The 21,984-nt window shown below is 34.5% G+C and overlaps 1 pseudogene; it reads right to left on the bottom strand.

Annotated features, from left to right (window-relative positions):
• Window positions 1-392: 392 nt before the first annotated feature.
• Window positions 393-21,350, bottom strand: LOC129872091 (uncharacterized; annotated as a pseudogene).
• Window positions 21,351-21,984: the final 634 nt, after the last annotated feature.

The following is a 21,984-nucleotide window of genomic DNA, read 5'->3' as shown; positions in this document are numbered from 1 at the left end:
TTATTTAGTGTTCAGATTTATGGAGAACATTTTAATCATTCAAATGTACATTTAAATTCAGACGTCTTAATTTTAATGAAAAAATGAGGCCTAAGTTATGATATTATAAATTAATATTTTATACATACTAAATAGATTTCATAAAATAAGATATAAAATTTAGGCCAAAGTTATTGTGTTTCGAATTTGTAGTCCAATACCACAAAAAACTAGAGATACATTTAAGTACATATATTTATTTGTTGAATTTGTATAGATGTACCATGCTCCTGAAATATTGAAGGACCTTTCAATATCAATAATTTGAAGGAAAATGGTTGTTAGGGAAAGAAAAAGATAACTTATCACATCTCTTATTAATCAATTTTGGGCTGTATACCTTCATAGTGTACACATCAGGATCTGAAATGTATCTAGAGAGCTTGAATGAACCATCACTTGCATTCAAAAACTGGTTGTTGGTTATAAAATACATCACTTACATTCAAACTGAAAGTACTTGGAGTGCATTTGCTTATTTCGAACTGGTTGGTTATAAAATACATCACGAACAATGAATGCAACAAGAAAAATCCCAACAAATCTCCTTATTACCGAACAACAGTCCATTCAAGTATCAGATAGGCTTATACAAAATTATCTGTTGTACCGACATTTTGACTACAATCATCAAATCCAAGGTACAAGCACTTGCCGTCCTGTAAACAATGGCAAAAACAAAGACCAAGTTAGTATTTTATTGTAAATGAAGCTCCAGAAAATCGACACCAGTTCATCGCGCGAAATACCAAATCCTTCAAAAGAAAGTACAACTTCAGATGATGAAGTAAAATAATAAATTAAGCAAAACTTTCTGCACATCAATGTGCATTAGATCAATGTCAAAGGAACTAATACTTACCATGGTCATCCACCTTAACATAGCAAGTCCCACTGCCTATAGCAACATATACCTGGTGGAAACTAGTTTAAGTTCAAACTAGGACTACACTACTTACAAGAATAACAAACATAAAAGGTACAATCCTTTAAGGAAGTAAATCTCAATGAAAAAAGAAATAGAGTTGCGATATAAGAATATTCATTTGGAAAAAAAATATACTAATGATACTAGAATGGAACATCATACTAAGAGGAGAAAAGGTATATCAATTTAAGAACCAACCAGTCACCATAAGAGATTCTAGAAAAACACAACAAAATAACTTTATCAGATTAAGACAATCAGTATCAATGGAGCCAACAAAGATATATTGTTGCACATCATTTTTGGCAATTTGATTGCACATTAAACATGGAACAAAAACAAACAAGTGACATGATCTAGTAGACAGACAAGAACAACACCTATCCTCCCCTACACGGCATTTAAGCAAGATTCCATGAGTAAGATTAGGAGTTAAATGAAGGAGTAATATATGAGAGCTAGTTAGCGTCAATGGACTAACCTGTTGAATAAATTCTAACAGATCCACATCAGTTATAGATTAACTCACAAAATACATGGAACCTGTATTATCAAGAAAACAATCATTTTCTTATGAAACACATGCAAGAGAATCTATTTAGCTAATTGAGTATTTTCTAAAACATGAATGATGTCATGAATAGTTTTCCAAATTAAGTCGGAAGCTATTCAAGATTCAAGGCCTTATAAATCAAAAAGAGAGAACCTCTATAGCATTGTCTTGTTACAGATGGTATCTTAGAAGTTACAATTCATAATTCACTTGCTATACTAAACCCAATTAAAACACAAAATGGACCTCTTAACAGAGAATGCACACAATGACACTTGAAAGGCTTAAACCCTCAAAAATCCTTCTTGATTTCATCAAGATGGAGCACAAAACTGACATAAACTGTGCTATTGATAGCTCAGAATGGAATAACTAGCCTGAGAAGAAGAGCTTTTCATGCTTTGTTTTCCACATTTAGACAAGCATATATCCTTCAGACGGAGGAATATAAATGTTGGAAGAGAATAAACTATAAAGTGTAGTAAAAGGTTTGAGAATGTAGGTGAGAGTTGACAGTGAGTAAATATTTGATTCAGAGTCAGCGTATAGGCCGACAAAAAATGCTTTCCGTCTGTGCCTGACACTCCCAGTTCATTAAGAGTAGGCTACCCATGGCACACCCAGAATATGGGGCCAAAAATTGTAGAGGAGCAGGATCCGAAGCGGTGACTGCTACAAGAATAGAATATTCCAAAGCATTCTCTCCCAACTCTTGTGTATTTATACTACTCATCGTAGCTTTATTCCCAATAATTTCAAATCCCAATTCATATTTCCTAATAGTTAACATGACTTCCTAAATCCTGTATTAACTACTACAATCAATACTATAATACTAAAACTAATTTGCAAATAATTTACATTTACTTAACCATTTGAATGAATAATATGACAGAGACAAGCCACCAGGAGTCATTAATAGGTTGGACAGCATCAGGAGAAGGTTTTTGTGGTAAGGCAACAAGGAAAGGAAGGGGTATCACTTAGTCAAATGGGAAAAAGTGATTAATGATAAGAGAGTTGGGGGTTTGGGGATAAAGAACTTGAAGAATCAAAGCAAAGCTTTGAGAATGAAGTGGCTTTGGAGGTACTCCAATGATAATCAGAATTTATGGGGCATAGTCATAAAAATAAAATATGAGGAGAGTGACAATTGGATGGCAAAGGAAGTTACCACTCCCTATGCTGTTAGTTTGTGGAAATCTATTTATTCCTAGATGGGCCTTTCTTCCTTGTTAGTTAATTATCAAATCTATCAGCATGTGACAATCTTTTATTTCTTTTTTAGTTTCAACTATTACACTCTCCTCTAATTCATTTCATGCGATAATCTTTTATTTCTAATCAGTCATGTAAAATAATATCTTTTTATATTCAAGAAAATATCAAAAATGCTCTTAATTATACAAAATTAAACAAAAATATACGCAATTAAGAATTTGTTCAAAATATCCCCTAAAATTATTTAACGAATAAAAAATGAAGAGAATTAGAGAGTGGGACATACAAATTTAATCATCTCAACAGTTGAATGATTTTACAATCAAATTACCTATTTCATTATTTATACGCACTGAGTTACTCTGCTTTACATGAATACAAATGTGTGTGTTGCTGCCACCAAAAACTAGTGTTACATTTAAGTACATACATTTATTTGTTGAATCTGTATAGATGTACCGTGCTCCAGAAATATTGAAGGACCTTTTAATATCAATAATTTGAAGGAAAATGATTGTTAGGGAAAGTAAAGATAACTCGTCACATCTTTTATTCATCAATTTGGGCCTGTATACCTTCACATTGTACATATCAAGACCTAAAATGTATCCTGAGAGCTTGAATGAACCATCACTTGCATTCAAACTGGTTGGTTATAAGACACATCACTTATATTCAAACTGAAAGTACTTGGAGTGCATTTGCTTCCTTCGAATTGGTTGGTTATAAAATACACCAAGAACAATGAAAGCAATAAGAAAAATCCCAACAAATCTCCTTATTAGGAAACAACAGTCCATTCATGTATCAAATAGGCTTATACAGATTTACCTGTTGTACCGACATTTTATCTACAACCATCTACTCGAAGGTACAAACACTTGCCTTCCTGTAAACAATGGCAAAAACAAAGACCAAGCTAGTATTTTATTATAAATGAAGCACCAGTAAATCGATGTACATGAACATATTACAATAAAAGCAAAACCAACATGTAAGCATCAATATTGTGTTGTGTACAACCATACAAATTTGCCCAATTACAATTTAAACCACAAAACCATAAATATAAGAACATTTGTAAAAGACATAGTACATAAATAAGACATTAAACTTGGCTTCAAATTTTAAGTTGGACCTCCAACTTTCATAGTGTAGAAGTAGGCACTCTTAATAAAAAAAACACGCGAATCCAACCTGACATAACGCGTGATCGGAACGCAATTCAGGCTCGTCCGAGTAAAATTCGAGGCCAACTACAATAAAAAAACAGAAATGACACTTACGCCCTTAATGAATCCCTTTTATATATATTGTTGACACCCAATTTTTACCCTCAACAACGTAATTTTTACAAAAATAATAATAATACAATAATAATAAAATATATATATAAAATTAAATAATAATAATAATAATAATAATAAAACGAAATATACATATATGGTATCATCATTTTAAATTAATTTCTATCTCTCTATATATAGCTATATATATATATATATATATATATATTTATAAAATAATTCTTGAATATAATATATTTTATTATTTATTCAAAAAAATTGTCTCAAAAGATTTTTATTTTTAAAATAAATAGCTCTGTTAATTAGTTTGATTTAATTAATAGACTCATATTTCAAGTTAATTTATTTAAACTGAAGTTAATTTCAAATCAAAATCTTATTTTTTTCATCTTCTTTCGAATTCTATACTCAAGCCTTTTTTGCTCTTTTTTTCACCATTTCTGATCTTTTTTAATAGAAATGGCTTCGAATTTTTTTTGTCATTGTGGAAAAAGAGCTATAATGAAGATGACCCATATGGCCAAAGTTGTAAAAAGGAACGAGAATTTATAGTCATGGTCTCAAAAAGATTATGCAATCTATCAATAATAAACTTTCAAAAGGAAAAAAATTAATCACCTGGACTAACTTGATGAAGAAGAAAAGGCAAACATCCAAGAATATCAACGGAAAGCACAAATCTTGAACAAATTTTCCTTTGATTTGCAAGGAAATTATAGCTAGGGTTTGCGATTTTGAAAAAATAGTGAGTGAAAAGGTGAATTAGTTGGCTATTTTATTTTTAAATTTTAAAATTTACGTGTAAATTAGTTGGTAGCCATTGAATGGCTAATAAATCCACGTCACAACATTTGCCTTACACGCATTTAGGCTGTGAGTGTCGAGTGTTTTTTTGTTTGAGCGTGGGATAGTTAAAGTGCCTACTTGTTCACTATGAAAGTTCAAGGTCCAACTTAAAATTTGAAGCCAAGTTTAAGGTCCTATTTATGTATTATGCCTTTGTAAAAAGATACTAATGAACACAAACCATCAAACAACGTATCAGTTGAGTAATGCATGAAATCCTATAGACTACAACAATCATTTAAGTTATGAACATCACAGTTGTCAGGCAAAAGAAATTATGTACAGTAGCATCAATACAACAGAAAAGATGATGCCAGTACAACATTTTGCAAAAAGATTACCATATATTTCTCCCATCAGCACCAATCCATCTTGTGAAACACTAGATCCATCAGATCCTTCAAAAGAAAGTACAACTTCAGATGATGAAGTAAAATAATAAATTGAGCAAAACTTTCTGCACATGAAAATGCATTAGATCAATGTCAAAGAAACTAATACTTACCAGTGTCATCCACCTTAACATAGCAGGTCCCACTGCCTATAGAAACATATACCTAGTGGAAACTGGTTCAAGTTCAAACTAGGACTACACTACTGATAAAAATAACGAAAGTAAAAAGTACAGTCCTATAAGGAAGTAAATCTCATGGAAAAAAGAAATAAAGTTGCAATATAAGAATATTCATTTGAAAAAAAAAACACTTATGATATTAGAATGGAGTATCATACTAAGAGGAGTAAAGGTGTATAAATTTTCATATAAAGCCTATGCCCTGTCAAATTTTGACTCCGCAATGCCTTGCTCTGAGTTTTGCATCAGGAGAAGTTCTGAAAATATATTTCCTTGCCCTTGCCTCTAGGAGACCTTTGATTTTAGACCTGGTTAACATCATCAGCTACTTCAAAACTATAATCATCTTCAAGGCGATTTCGTTTATTTCTGTAGTTACTTTTTTCAAACTTAATATCTTCATCACTAGCAAAAGATGATCCATCATGTATCATGCTTCTGTGCTCCGCATAAATAGTTTCCTACTCTCATGCATCACATTTGAACTGCCATCAAGTTCAAGAGCCTCCCTAAATGAGGCATCCTCTGTTGATCTGCCAGCTACAATAGACTGATCCTCCCATCCTGAACCTAACAGGCAGTCTAATTTATACCTGAAGCTAGCTGAAGCACTGAATTTGTTATCCAGGAAATCATCCTCTGTAGGCAAAACATTAGATGAAAGGGGTTGCAAAATTTCTGGATTTCCAGTTGACACTGACTGTTCCATAGCAAGAGAGCCATCAATTTACTGACTTGAACTTTTGATCTGACAGGAATATGGACTCGGCATCATGCTTTTCAGAAGCACTTCCCCACAGAATATTCTGTGAAGATCAAGTCTCTCTCCTGACAGTGCACTCCACTTAGTTTTTTTGGCTGCAGGGAAGGAAGTTCAAGTGTCGCTTTGCAACTATTGCCCTATACCTCTTTTTCTGGATCTCGTAATTCACAGGTATATCTGAAAAGAGAATGGGATAGCAATAGATGAGGAGGATACTTCAACAACTAATATCAACGTTTTCCAAAAGTAGCTCAAGAGAAAAGAAAGTGATACAACTACACAATGGCATACTAGTGAAATGCTTTGCACCATCTGATGCATAAATAACTTCTCTATTCCACTAACCAACCTTCCACAATTTGTCCTCTCTCCCCCTACCCCGCCACTTCTTTTAGGGAGGCAGGGTGGCTACAGCCTACAGCAAAGGGAATGTGAAGAGAACAAAGCCACATGTACAAATAACATCAAATACAATGAATCCAAAGTGATGTTGCATAAAAATGTTGAGTACAATTGCTCTCACCGATAGAGTTACTTCCAGTCCAGAGATTTGAGACAACATCCTCAATGAAGAGAAGGAAGGGCCAATCCTACAAGTAACATTAAGAACCAACCAGTCACCATAAGAGATTCTAGAAAAACACAATAATATAACTTTATTAGATTAAGACAATCAGTATCAATGGAGCCAACAAAGGGATATAATGCTGCATATCATTTCTGGCAATTTGATTGCACATAAAACATGGACAAAAATGAACAAGTGACATGTTCTAATATACATACAAGAACCACACCTACCCTCCACCCACCCCTTTATTTTTTTCTTTGTGGTGATAAGTCAAACAAAGTGGAAACTCTGAGCTGGTGATGAGAAGAATTTCTAACCAAATAGCATGGCATTGAAGTCAATAGCTTCCTTTCCAGTTCATAGCAAAATGTCTACATAATCAGACTATGTAATCAGTTGAAAGAAAATTCAGTAATCCTAAAAAGTGCAACAATTCTCAAGTTTGATCTAGTCAATAGTCTGCAGTCGAAAACTAAGAGGAACCAAACGTAGTTCTCTGATTACATGTGCTCCCACTTCCTCCACTCATCAAAGAAAAATAAGAAAATTGTGTCACTTCCTCAGAGCCTATTCTAGCTTTTCCTTAATCCCCTATTCTAATTAATAATTTCTAGTATTTATTAAAACTGTTAGAACATTAGTGTTCAAATGAAGCTAGTTCCTCTAAGATGTCGACTGTATCTCATACAGGTTAGACCTGCTGGCAGGCGGCCTTAACAAAATACCGGCACCATTTACAACCGGTCCTTCTCTCTTCAGCATCTTATATCTCTCCAGTGGTCATTCCGGAGTGAACATGCCTCTTTTTGGAAACTGGGCAAGAAGACCTCTTTCCAATGATAGTTCTAGCGATGTCATGCCTCTCTCCGACAACCATTCTAATACAGTCTTGCCTTTTTACTATAACTTTCTGACAGAGTCATGACTATTTTCAGATGAATGTCTGATCGTGTCACACCTCTTTCTGAGGAGCGTTCCCCCCAACATGAGCCTCTTATCGGTGATTATTCCTGTACTTGCACCTCTTTCTGGTCATTTTTCTGACAGCAACATTCACCACTTTCCTGGTAAGCTTCCATCTACTGGAACTTCTCTAACCAGATCTTCCAGTGATATTCAGTTTCTTATGATTTCACTATAAGCAAACTAAGGTGGCTTCCCCACATTGTGCTTGACTGGTGTCCAATATTAGATTATGCTAGGTGTTAGTAAAAAGTTAGTCCCTCACCCATTAAATAAGAGAAGTGAATTATATTTTCAGAAAACAACCCAAACCAATTCTCACGAGACAAGCCCTAACACAAACTCAATTCTACAAAAGTAAATCCAAAGATTCACACTCGTTTCCCAATCCCAAAACAATTAAAAAATAAATGCCCGCAAAAAGTCTCACCTTAAATTCCACAGAGGTCATTGAAGGCTCCAAAGTCAAATCATATAAAGATCTTGGGCAGTTTAGGTTCAACAAAAACAGTGGATATATCTGAGATCTACTTCACTGGTCAATGTCACAAGACTATCAAAACTCATCGTTATGTTATTAAGTAATTTATGTACTAGTCCTTTGGAAGCAAATCTGGAATTGATGTTGGCATTATGAAGGTTAAGGAAAACAAAAACACCGTAAAAAACAAGCATTCGATATAGTAAATGCTAACCGAAGATTAGGTTTCCATTTTCTTTGTTCAGGAAAATATACTGAAACAAATGGATACACATCTATTGAAGGACCTGCAAATTAAACAGTGGTTTTTAGGAAACAAAGTATAGAAAAGATAACTTATCACATCTCTTATCCATCAATTTGGGCGGTTCACTGTGTAAACATCACAACCTGAGATGTATCAGGAGAGCTTGAATGAACCATCGATTGTATTCAATTTATTAAGGGAACCCAGATGGATCCCAACCCCATTGGACAATAGCGGCAATGGGGAAGGAGAAACACGTGTGCAAAGTAGGTCATCCTCACTGCATGCAAATGAACAAAATCTAAGAAACCAGAAAGGAAATATACTAAGTTAGCTGGTATAACAGAGACGGACCTTTCAATATAAACAATTTTGAAGGAGACACTGGGATGCATATGGGCGATTCTTAGCAGATATTCTTCAGAGATTGCGAGACCCTCTTTGGGCTTCCAGATTACCTATGCAAACCAAAAGATCAAACAGGACAGAGTATAGATTTAGAAGTAAAGTACGTAAATAAATATTTTTCATTTGTTTGAATTGTGAGAAAACTAGAAGTACTAGGAATGCATCTGCTTCCTTCGAACTGGTTGGTTGTAAAATACATCATGAACAATGAATGCAAAAAAGAAAAATCCCAACAAATTTCCTTATAAGCAAACAACAATCAACTCATGTGTCAGGTAGGCTTATACGGAATTACCTGTTGTACCAACATCTTGTCTACAATCATCAATTCCAAGGTACAAACACTTGCCGTCGTATAAACAATGGCAAGAACAATGACCAAGTTAATAGTTTTATACCTATCCTAATGGATACTACCAACTGAATCTCAAAAGAACTTTACCTTCAAAACCGTACGATATTCATTTGGCCTCCAATGAGTTTACTAAAAATTTCCAACAAAGAAACGTTAGAAATATAGCTTAGAGCCTCTCCTTTAAGCAAAGCTTGCTGGGAAAGCATGCATATCGTCTGAATGGCTGTATTTTGATGTCGCTAGAGTAAAGGAAGCATAAGAAACCATAGTTAAAATGGCTGAAAAAAAAGGAAGCACGACAGAAGATGAAAGAAACAGTCACATATATTTCTCCATAAGCTGGGCTTAAAGTACCTAAGCACCAATATGTATGTTCCAACCCAACTTCAGCTAGAATAAATAATCAAGACATCTCTACATACAGTAGTGATCAAATACAAATATATTTCATTTCTCTCTCTCTCTATATATATCCCCTCCCCTTTTTTAGGGACGCTTTACAGGTAAATAAAGTTTTTTTATTGCAAATGAAGCACCAGGAATGCGATGTACATGGACATCTTACAATAAAAGTAAAAAGAAAATGTAAGCATCAACATTTTCTGTCTCTAATGACCATAATCTCATTTTAATATTTCAAAATATTTGTAATTTTACAATTTTTGCATGCCGTCTTTTTCAATGAATGTTCATCACGGATGTAGACATATATTTCTTGAAATGCAATTTTCCACTCACTTGAAAACACAAAGAAGTCTGCTTCAACTCCTCAATAATGAGAGAACATTCTGAAGGCAACAATGCATCTCCAAACATAATTGCACCTATGAAAATAAATAAATAAATAGAATGGCAACATCATGAATCAATCCATCAATCATGCTTCACTCCCAATACTAGTTGACTTGATATATTGATCCTCATTCCACTGTATCTGTTCCACTCTATCCATATCAGAGTTATTGTTCCAACACAAATAAAAACAAAGACATCAGTGATGGAGGCGAGAGAGCATCAAAGTAGTTCCAAATTCATAAATTAAATATGAACTTACTCTTGCAAGCCTTGTTATTCAGGATCTGATTCACTGATGGGGGTACTAATCTATTGATGATCCATCAGAGAACATGACACGGCATTTAAGCAAGACTCCAAGAGTAAGATTAAGAGTTAAATGGAGGAGTAATATATGAGATCTAGTTAAGTGTCAATGGCCTAACCTGTTGAATAAATTCTAACAGATCCACATCAGTTAGAGATTAACGCACAAAATACATGGAACCTGTATTATCAAGAAAACAATCATTTTCTTATGAAACACGTGCAAGAGAATCTTGTTAGCCAATGGAGTATTTTCTAAAACATGAATGATGTCATGAATAGTTTTCCAAATTAAGTTGGAAGCTATTCAAGCTTCAAGGCCTTCTAAATCAAAAAGAGAGAACCTCTATAGCATTATTTGTTACAGATGGTATTAGAACAAAAAATCTCTTCCCTTAGAAGTTCCAATTCATAATTCACTTCCTATAATAAACCCTATTAAAACATAAAATGGACCTATTAAGAGACAATGCACACAAATGACACTTGAAAGGCTTAAACCCTCAAAAATCATTCTTGCTTTCAACAAGATGGAGCATAGAACTGAAATAAACTATGCTATTGATACCTAAGAATGGAAACAGAACTGAAATAAACTATGCTATTGATACCTAAGAATGGAATACCTAGCCTGAGAAGAAGGGCTTGTCATGCTTTGTTTTCCACATTTAGACAGGCATATATCCTTCAGACGGAGGAATATAAATGTTTAAGAGAATAAGCTATAAAGTGTAGTAAAAGGCTTGAGAATGTAGGTGAGCAATCTCTCCCAACACTTGTGTATTTATACTACTCAGCATAGCTTTATTCCCAATAATTCCTAATCCCAAATTCCTATTTCCTAATAGTTAACGTACTTCCTAAATCCTAAATTAACAACTATAATCAATACTATAATACTAAGACTGATTTACAAATGGTTTGCATGTACTTAACCATTTGAATGAATAATATGACAGAGACAAGTATTAGAGAATATTACCGCAAGAAGCGTGACAGATGTTGGTTGCTTGTGAATCAGATTGAAGTTCCTTCTTTAACCAAAACATATAACTTCTTGCTCAGAGTTAGGTTCAACTTTAATGAATGTTGCGAAATTTAGTGCAATGGATTCTGGTAGATGGCAATTTTATTAAGTTCCACAAACTGGTTGTGTAATGAAAATCTAAACAAAGATAGTACCCTACTACCTGGTAAATGATCTTGAAGCTTGTGAATGAATGTTGTAAATCCAACCCCAGTTTTGAATTTGGTCAGCATAGTTGTGTAATAATTGGTAACCAATTTCAGGCATGACCTGCAAAAGCATAGGCAAAGACTCAAAATCAACGTTACCTACTATAAAGAGCCCCACGTGACTCAAATTCAATGCTACCTATTACCAAAATCAATGTAGCAATTCTTGCTCGGAATCAAGATGGGTTGTTGTCCTCATTTGTCCAGATAGGACTTGATAATTCAATAAGTTACAGACTCCAAGTACTTGTGGGATTTCACTGGGTTATATATTGTTGTTGTTGTTACGGACTCCAAGTTGAAATAACACGTCAATGAGTTTTTAGACAATCATTACCTTCTCACGCAGTTCTTCAAAACAAATTCGCTCATCTGCAGCATGCTGTAGATCACTAAAATTAGCGTAATGTCCAATGAAGATAAATGCTAGAATCAAACAAAAGATCATAATCCTTGACTATATAATGCAGATAACTGAGTGCTACATAGTTATGCGGAAATTACTTTTTTTACGTGGCCAACAAATATTATACTATTTATGCGGAAGTTTATGCTGATTTATATTTGCTAATGCGTCCAACCAAACCATCCGTAAGAGAAACAAGTGTTTAAAATAAATGCATTATAAGGAATTCATGAGAAACCAAGAATGGCCATAATAGACTATGCAGAGGCCAGAATAGTCCTCACCAATCATAGCAGGTGTTGTGTTCGCCACAATCGGAATAAACTTCATATCAACCTGTTGGAGAACTTTGGCACTCTCCAGTCAGTTTTAATCTATGGTATCAGGAACCAATGGAATCACCAACAAAATGCAAGACACCAGAAGTGACATTGAGTGAAGTATCCCGATGCTTATGATTCTGTGTTCCAGTACCGCCCTGCATCTCATATTGGAAAAGGTAAAAGTTCATCGTCTTAACAAAATAGAGAAGAAGTCCCAAAAACATTGAAGATATAGCTAAGGTACTCAATTGTAATCTTTGGACAGAAGTCCCTCCATTTTATCCCAGAATATAAGAAACTGAGTTTTGTCGGTGAAAATTCTGAAAATTTGATCAAAAAAAGTCAGGAGGCATGACAATTTTATTACAAGATCAAAACATAAGCAAAATGGAATTTGAAAGAGACTATGTGGCCTAGGAGACTTACAAAGGAACATTGTAAGCTCTAATGCTTTCATAATTTATAAGAATGTAGTCTAAGATAATCTTGAAAACAGGGTGAAAGAAATGAAGCTGATTAACTGAAACATGTACTGGGAAAAGCCACCTCTTGTTCAGGTCAGGAACAAATGGCAGGAATGGTTTACCTTCTTATTTCCTAAAACCTGAATGATGTCATGAATAGTTTTCCAAATTAAGTTGGAAGTTATCCAAGCTTCAAGGCCTTATAAATCAACAAGAGAGAACCTCTATATCATTGTCTTGTTACAGATGGTATTAGAACAAAAAAGCTCTTCCCTTAGAAGTTACAATTCATAATTCACTTGATAAAATAAACCCAATTAAAACATAAAATGGACCGCTTAAGAGACAATGCGCACAAATGACACTTGAAAGGCTTAAACCCTCAAAAATCATTCTTGCTTTCAACAAGATGGAGCACAAATGTTGATATCTCAATTGCTCTCACAGGCAGAGTTACTTTCAGTCCAAAGATTTGTGACAGTATCCTCAATAAAGAGAAGAACCACACACACCCACACACCCCATCTTTTTTTTTTCTTTTTGAGACGATAAGTCAAATCACTCCTCGCTTAACCTACATATGGTACACAGAAATTCTGAGCAGGAGATGACCAACACTTTTAACAAATAACATGGCATTGAAGTCAATAGCTTCCTATCCAGTACATAGCAAAATGTCTATTCTCAAGTTTCATCTAGTCCATGGTCTGCAGCCGAAAACTAAGAGGAACCAGATGCAGAGCTCTGGTTACATGTGCTCCCATTTCCTCCATTCATCAAAGAAAAATAAGATTGTCACTTCCTCGGAGCCTATTCTAGCTTTTCCTTAATCCCCTCATTCTAGTTAATGATTTAGTATTTATTAAAACTGTTAGAACAGTAGAGTAGTGTTAAATGTTCAAATGAAGTTACTTCCTCTAAGATCCAAGTCATTAATATATATTTCTCTCTTTATTTTCTTCAAAGAAGAGAAAATATACTAACTCGGTGACTCTAACCTGAAGGGGGTATGTTGACACCTTTCGAAACAAAGGATACATAAAAAAGTATCCTCGAAAGCTCTTGAGTCTCTAGAATAATGCCAAAGATCAACAGCGTTAGCATATTTAATTGGTCAAAGTTGTTTGTCAAACCTCCACAGATGAAGAATGAAGATCAAACTAAACTTTTTGGTAGGGCTCAATTTTTTCTGAATAACAGAAAATTTTATTGTGAATTAGATGGCCCAGATTGACCTACAAGTTTGAAATTTCTGAGAATATGAGCCACCCCACTACCCTGATCCCACTCAAAAATCAAAATACAGTTGGATGTCACAATCTCCTAAAGATAGCAAGGCTCCAAGAAGATTGATGTAGCAAATATCTAGATTTATGAAAATTGATGTAAATTTGAAAGAAAAAAAAAGACTGCCAAATCCATTTAAAGGGAAGCAGAAGCAAAAACCAGGAGTCTATGTTCAAACATGAAGAGTTGTCAGCCTTAGAAGCAGAAAACACATTGTAATGAGAAATACAACAATACAATCTAGATTTATGAAAATTGATGTAAATTTGAAAGAAAAAAAAAGACTGCCAAATCCATTTAAAGGGAAGCAGAAGCAAAAACCAGGAGTCTATGTTCAAACATGAAGAGTTGTCAGCCTTAGAAGCAGAAAACACATTGTAATGAGAAATACAACAATACAATCAGTAAAACAAGTATGTATGACATGTCCTTGCTAACATTGGTCTGTTTGGTTTTGCAACCAAAAGAAGCTAGAAATGTTGCTTTGCATTGTTCTCCAATAATCAATGGGAGAGAGTATTTTGGACTTATCACATCTCTTTATCCATCAATCTGGACCTGTATACCTTCACAGCATCAGGACCTGAGATGTATCCTGAAAGCTTGAATGCACCAATGCTTGCATTCAATTTGTTAAGGGAACTCAGCTGAATCCCAAACCCACTGGACAACAAAGCCAGGGAGAAGGAGAAGCACGTGTGCAAAGCAGGTCATCCTCACTGCATGCAAATGAACAAAATCTAAGAAACCAGACAGGAAATATCCTTAAGTTATCAAATACAGACTTTTCGATATAAACAATTTTGAAGGAGACACTGGGATGCGCAAGGGCGATTCTTAGCAGAGGCGCTTTTGAAGAATGAAAACTCTCTTTGGACTTCAAGATTATATATGCAAAGCCAAAAGAACAATGAGATCAGAGTACAACTTTAGAAGTGAAGTATGTAAATCAATATTTTTTACTTGTTTGATATTAGAGAAAACTAGAAGTACTTGGAGTGCATTTGCTTCCTTCAAACTGGTTGGTTGCAAAATACATCACGAACAATGACTTCAAAAAGAAAAATCCCAACAAATTCCCTTATTAGCAAACAACAGTCAAGTCAACTCATGTATCAGGTAGGCTAATATAGAATTACCTGTTGTACCAACATCTTGTCTACAATCATCAAATTCGAAGGTGCAACCACATGTCGTCCTGTAAATAATGGGAAGAACAAAGACCAAGTCAGTAGTTTTATACCTATCCTAATGGATACTATCAACTGAATCTCAAAAGAACTTTACCTTCAAAACCTTACGATATCCATTTGGCCTCCCGTGAGTTTTGGTAACAATTTCCAATAAAGAAACGTCAGACATAGAGCTCAAAGCCTCTCCTTTAAAGCCAAAGCTTGCTGGGAAAGCATACATATCATCTGAACGGCTGTATTTTGATGCCGCTGGTGTAAAGCAAGCATATAAAATCATAGTTCCTTTTCTTTCTTTTTTCGGTGAAACAAGTGATTCCGCCATTAAACAAAATAGACCACTTCAATTATGAAAGTTCCCCTCCAGGAAAAAACATCATATGAACATACATAGTGTTATTTTATAGGACAAGGAAACTGCTAAAGAATTATTACGTTTCTAGCAGGAGAGTGAGACGTATCCAACTTGTAAAATGCAATTTTTTTGGAAGAGGAATGCATCTCATTAGCTTCTTTACTGAACAGAAACAGAACTATCGAGCCAATCATTCCAACGTACCAGTTCCCTGAGTGTCCAATCAGTAGAGAGAACCAACCTTGTAAACAATGTCAGCAGTCTTCCGAATGTCCCAGCACAATATGCAAGGGTCCTAAAAGAAATTTGAGATGAACTTGGTCAAACATATGTCTAACACAACATGCATGCATGACAGGATACTAGCATACACGTGACGATAGACAAGAATTGAGTCCGAAGAGGAAAGGATCAAATTTTAGATCATAAATAGATAAGTGAAGGAAATCAACAAGTAGCAGACATGCCTTTCAGCTGACACGCACAAAGTTTCTATTTCTCTGGATGAAGGAAATGAAAACAGATCTTATTTTAAAATTATTACTCAAGTTTACAAACTATACACTAAAAAGTCGAGGTAGAAGTTGAAAAGATTGATACTTGAGCCTTACGAGTTGTTAGATGTTAAAGTGAGTTTTTTGACGTCTCTATAGGGACAGGTGGTCAATTATACATTCGCCTGGAGTCGAGGCTGCTCAAAGTTCATTTTTATAGGATTAAATTCTTGAAAACTGGTCCCGAGCAAAGGATCTGGTGGCAGAGGAGACAGTCCTGGACTAAAAGATAGCAGGCCAGAACCATTTTCAGTCTGTTAATTGAAATCCATAAGATGATCGTCTTCATCCAGAATGTCCTTGGATAATGAAGATTTTTCTGAATCTCCTGTAAAATTATGACTCCGCAATGCCTTGCTCTGAGTTTTGCACCAGGAGAAGTTCTCAAAATATATTTCCTTGGCCTTGCCTCTAGGAGACCTTTGATTTAAGACCTGGTTGACATCATCAGCTACTTCAAATTCAAAATCATAATCATCTTCAAGGCGATTTTGTTTAGTTCTGTAGTAACTTTTTTCAAACTTAATATCTTCATCACTAGCAAAAGATGATCCATCACGTATAAGGCTTCTGTGCTCCGCATAAATGGTTTCCTTCTCTCATGCATCACATTTGAACTGTCATCACGTTCAAGAGACTCCCTAAATGAGGCATCCTCCATTGATCTGCCAGCTACAATAGACTCATCCTCCCATCCTGAACCTAAACAGGCAGTGTGATTTACAACTGAAGCTAGCTGAAGCACTAAATTTTTTATCCAGGAAATCATCCTACAGGGAATGGAATGTGAAGTGGACAAAGCCACATGTACATACAACATCAAATACAATGAAACATAAGTGATGTTGCATAAAAATGTTGAGTTCAATTGCTCTCACCGACAAAGTTACTTCCAGTCCAGAGATTCGCGACAGTATCCTCAATAAAGAGAAGGACGGGCCAATCCTACAAGTAACATTAAAGAACCAACCAGTCACCATAAGATATTCTAGAAAAACACAACAAAATAACTTTATCAGATTAAGACAATAAGTATCAAAGGAGCCAACAAAGGGAATATAATGCTGTACATCATTTCTGGCAATTTGATTGCACATTAAACATGGAACAAAATGAACAAGTGACATGTTCTAATAGACAAACAAAAACCACACCACTCCCCACCTACCCTTTTTTTTCCTTTGTGGTGATAACGTTAAAACAGGGGAGTCAGCTAAGTGGGTTTCAATTCAAACACATTATTCAGAGAACATGACACGACATTTAAGCAAGAACATAAACAAGATTCCACATAAGAAAGATTAGGGCTAATTAAATGAAGGAATGAATATGAGAGCTAGTTAGTGTCAATGGACTAACCTGTTGAAGAAATTCTAACAGATCCACATCAGTTAGATTAACGCCCAAAATACACAGATCCTATAGTATTAAGAAAACAACCATTTTCTTATGAAACACATGCAAAAGAATCTTGTTAGCTAGTGGAGTATTTCATAAACATGAATGATATCATGAATAGTTTTCTGAAATAAGTTGGAAGCTATTCGATTTTCCAGGCCTCAAAATTCAAAAGGAGAGAACCTCTAGCATTGTCTTGTAATTGATGGTATTAGAACAAAAAAAATTCCCTTAGAAGTAACAATTCAAATTCACTCGCTATAATCAACCCAATTAAAAATAAAATGGACCTTAAGAGACAATGTGCACAAATGACACTTGAAAGCCTTAAACCCTCAAAAATCCTTCTTGCTTTCAACAAGATGGAGCACAGAGCTGATATAAACTGCGGTATTGACACCTCAGAATGGAATAACTAGACTGAGAAGAAGTGCTTGTCATGCTTTATTTTCCAGACTAAGGAAGACATATATCCTTCAGAGGGAGGAACATGATCGATAAAGAGAATAAGCTCTAAAGTGTAATAAAAGGTTCAAGAATGTAGGCGAGCAATCTCTCCCAGCCCTTGTGTATTTACTATACAGTGTAGCCTTATTCCCAATAATTCCTAATCTCAATTCTTATTTCCTATTAGTTGATGTCACTTCATAATCCTGTATTACCAACTATAATTAGTACTATATTACCTTACCCTTATAAGACTGATTTGAAAATGGTTTACATGTACTTACCTTTTTGAATGTATAATATGACAGAGACAAGTATTAGAGAATGTTACCGCAACAAGTGTGACAGAAGTTGGCTGCTTGTGAATCAGATTTATGTTCCCGCTTTAACCAAAACATATAACTTCATGCTAGAGTAAGGTTCAACTTCAATGAATGTTGCAAAATTTAGTGGAATAGAATTTCAGGTAAATGGCAATTTTACCAAGTTCCATAGACTGGTTGTGATGAAAATCTAAACAAAGATCCGTAACTTACCAGGTAAATGATTTTGAAGCTTGAGAATGAATGTTGCAGATCCAAGTTCCAACCCCAGTTTTGAATTTGGTCAGCATAGTATGGTCAAAGACTCAAAAATCAATGTTACCTATTATAAAGAGTTTCAAGTCTTCCCCACAAGACAAGAAGCACAAGGCAAATCTATTTCTCATTAGATGACCATAAACGTACCAATTCTTGCTTGGAATCAAGATAGGTTGTTCTCCTCTTTTGTCCAGATAGGACCTGATAATTCACTTAAGTTAGAAACTCTACATTGAGACGACACATCAATGAGATTTTAGACAGCCATTACCTTCTCACGCCGTTCTTCCAAACGAATTCGCTCATCTGCAGCATGCTGTAGAACATGACAATGAGTGTAATGCTCAACGAAGATAAATGCTAGAATCAAACAAAAGATCATAATCCTTGACTATGTAAAAAGGGACGCACATTTATTTTGACATGGGCCTCAGTTTCTACATAAGAATATACTCCACCAGACGGTCACAAAGAGATGGAACAAAAGATAAAGCACCCTATATCACTCTCTTTCTCTTCAGTAATATCACAAAATTGCAATACAAAAGAGTAAGACATTATTTGATTAAAGTTAGTCATGCAGGGAATACTTATGTTGTGATAATAATGTAAAAACTGTTCTGCAAGATTATATATGCAAACCAAAAGAACAACCGGATCAGAGTACAACTTTAGAAGTAAAGTAAGTAAATCAATATTTTTTACATGTTTGACTTTGAGAAAACTAAAAATGCTTGGAATGCATTTGTTTCCTTCGAAAAAGGTTGGTTGTAAAATACATGACGAAAAACTGACTGCAAAAAGAAAAATCCCAACAAATTTCCTTCTTAGCAAACAGCAGTCAACTCATATATCAGGTATGCTTATACAGAATTACTTGTTGTACCAACATCTTCTTTACAGTAATCAATTCCAAGGTACAAACATTTGTCATCCTATAAACAGTGTCAAGAACAACGACCAGGTTAGTAGTTCTATACCTATCCTAATGGATACTACCAACTAAAACTCAAAAGAACTTTACCTTCAAAACCTTACGATATCCATTTGGCCTCCCATGAGTTTTGGAATTTCCAAAAAGAAACGTTAGAAATAGAGCTCAGAGCCTTTCCTTTAAAGCCAAAGCTTGCTAGGAAAGCATGCATATCATCTGAATGACTGTATTTTGATGTCGCTGGTGTAAAGCAAGCATACAAAACCATAGTTAAAATGGCCAGACAAAAAGGAAGCACAACAGAAGATGAAGCACCAATAAAGAGAGGTGGAGGGGGATACATATAAATATATTGCAAATGAAGCACCAGAATTGAGATGTGCATGAACATCTAACAATAAAAGCAAAATCGAAATGTAAGTATCAATATTTTGTGTTGTGTACTGCCATACCAATTTTCTCAATTACAAGTAAACCACAAAATAATAAAAACAAGAACATCTTAAAAAGATATTAATGAACACAAACCGTGAAACAGCCTATCAGTTGAGGTAATGCATGCAGTCCTATAGACAATAACAATCATTCCAAGTTATGAACATCATAGTTGTCGGGCATAATAAATTATGTACAGCAGCATCAATACAATAGAAAAGATGATGGCATATGCTGATGTCATTAGAAGGCATATGCCCACGTCATCAGAAGTAGCAAACAAAGGAACATAAGAATTTATTCAAGAGCCTCACCGGTCTCTACCTTTTGTGCAAGCAACACAAAAATTTGCAGGTGCAATTAGTCTAAACGATTAAAACAGCATGAAAACACGACTTACCATCGTTAGTCACTTAACTATGATGTTCTCAGCAGCCCATCTTTACTGATCCTCAAAACATTAACAAAATAAGAAAGGATGAACCATAATTTCCCATTCTCTTACATGGCACAATGTTCCATTTTTAAGATACAATCAAAGTCAAAAAGTCTAGACCATGTAAAGGAAAATAGCCAGTGAGGGCGTTTCCATTCAACACCTAGTAAAGTCATAAAGAGTATTGAAACTTTGAAAGGGTAAATTAGTATACCTTGTTGGCACCAGCTTCGAGGCTGTTAAAAATCAACTCCTCGACAAGATAACCCCTTGTCCAAATAGCCTCAGGTATTCCCTTAATGCTCCCCATTTCCCTAAAAAAGTAAAAACAAATTCTTGAACATCCTTAACATAGACTTAGAGAATGACAACATAATTTATTTATTTTTAAGGACTTCTTGAATTTCCTTGATATGTTCCATGACAAGAAATTCTTAAAAACTACAATTTCTTCAAAAAGCCAACAAGTTCTTGAATTTTTCTTAAAGAGAATGCATGCCAACAAGTTCTTGGTTTTTTTCTTTATAAGAATGCATGCAAGAATTCCAAGAGAATTTGACAATAATGAGTTCTCGAATTTTCCGTCTTTCTTTTTTAATGGATGGAAGAAAACCAAGATAATGGGAAGAGCAGTAGTATTTAGGGTTTAGGGTTTTGATCGGACATCGTCAATGGGACAGATAATCCGGAGGAGTAATCTAAGATGCGCCACTTCAAAAAGCCAACAGGTTCTTGAATTGTCATGGATGGAAGAATATCAAGATAATGGGAAGAGCAGTAGAATACCAATAGATAGATCGACGGGAAAATTGATCGGACATCTTCACCGGAACAGTTAACAGCAGCAATCTGGTGGAGTAATCTAAGATGAGCCGGTAGCGTATATGATAAGCGGGCTTCCGTAATTTGAAAGCAGGGGAAAATATGATGGGGTGGTGAGTTCGAACATGCGCAGGTGGTGTCTCTTTTATAGTTAAAAATACACGCGGAAAAGGATTAAAAAACTTGTTAATACACGCGGAAAAACAAACACTGGTTAATAAGAAGAGTCTGCCCCTCAAATTTGTTATTATCTTATATAACTTAAATTATTTAATTTATGTAATTTTTATATCATTTAAATATTTAATTTAGTTCAAAATAAGTGTATTTTAAATTTGTGGTTGAATTGTAATCTCATTTTAAAAACTTTTAATATATTAATATTATTTTATTTAACTTAAATATTTATAATTTTACAGTTTTTTTCAAGACGTCTTTTTTAACTAAATGTTCAATAATGAAAGTTGTCATTGTTCGATTACTTCCTTTTTCATTAAGCAGTTGTTTAGAAACCTACATATGATTTAGATTGTTTTCCCATTGACTTTTGAACTTAGCACCTACAAATTAAGTATGTCTAATACAAATAATCTAGCCCTCTATTTAGAGTTTTCCTCTTTTACTTAATTATGATATCTATTTATGTATCCAATAGTTTACTTAATTTTATTATTTTTAAACTTGACATATAAAATATATTTTTGACATATTATTCGGTAGGATTTGATATTTTTCGATTATTACAAAATAAAATATCTA

The sequence above is a fragment of the Solanum dulcamara genome, chromosome 11 (genome assembly GCF_947179165.1).
Source record: "Solanum dulcamara chromosome 11, daSolDulc1.2, whole genome shotgun sequence".
Lineage (NCBI taxonomy): Eukaryota > Viridiplantae > Streptophyta > Magnoliopsida > Solanales > Solanaceae > Solanum > Solanum dulcamara.
Note: the sequence above shows the minus strand (reverse complement) of the source record. Positions and strands in the feature narration are given on the sequence as shown.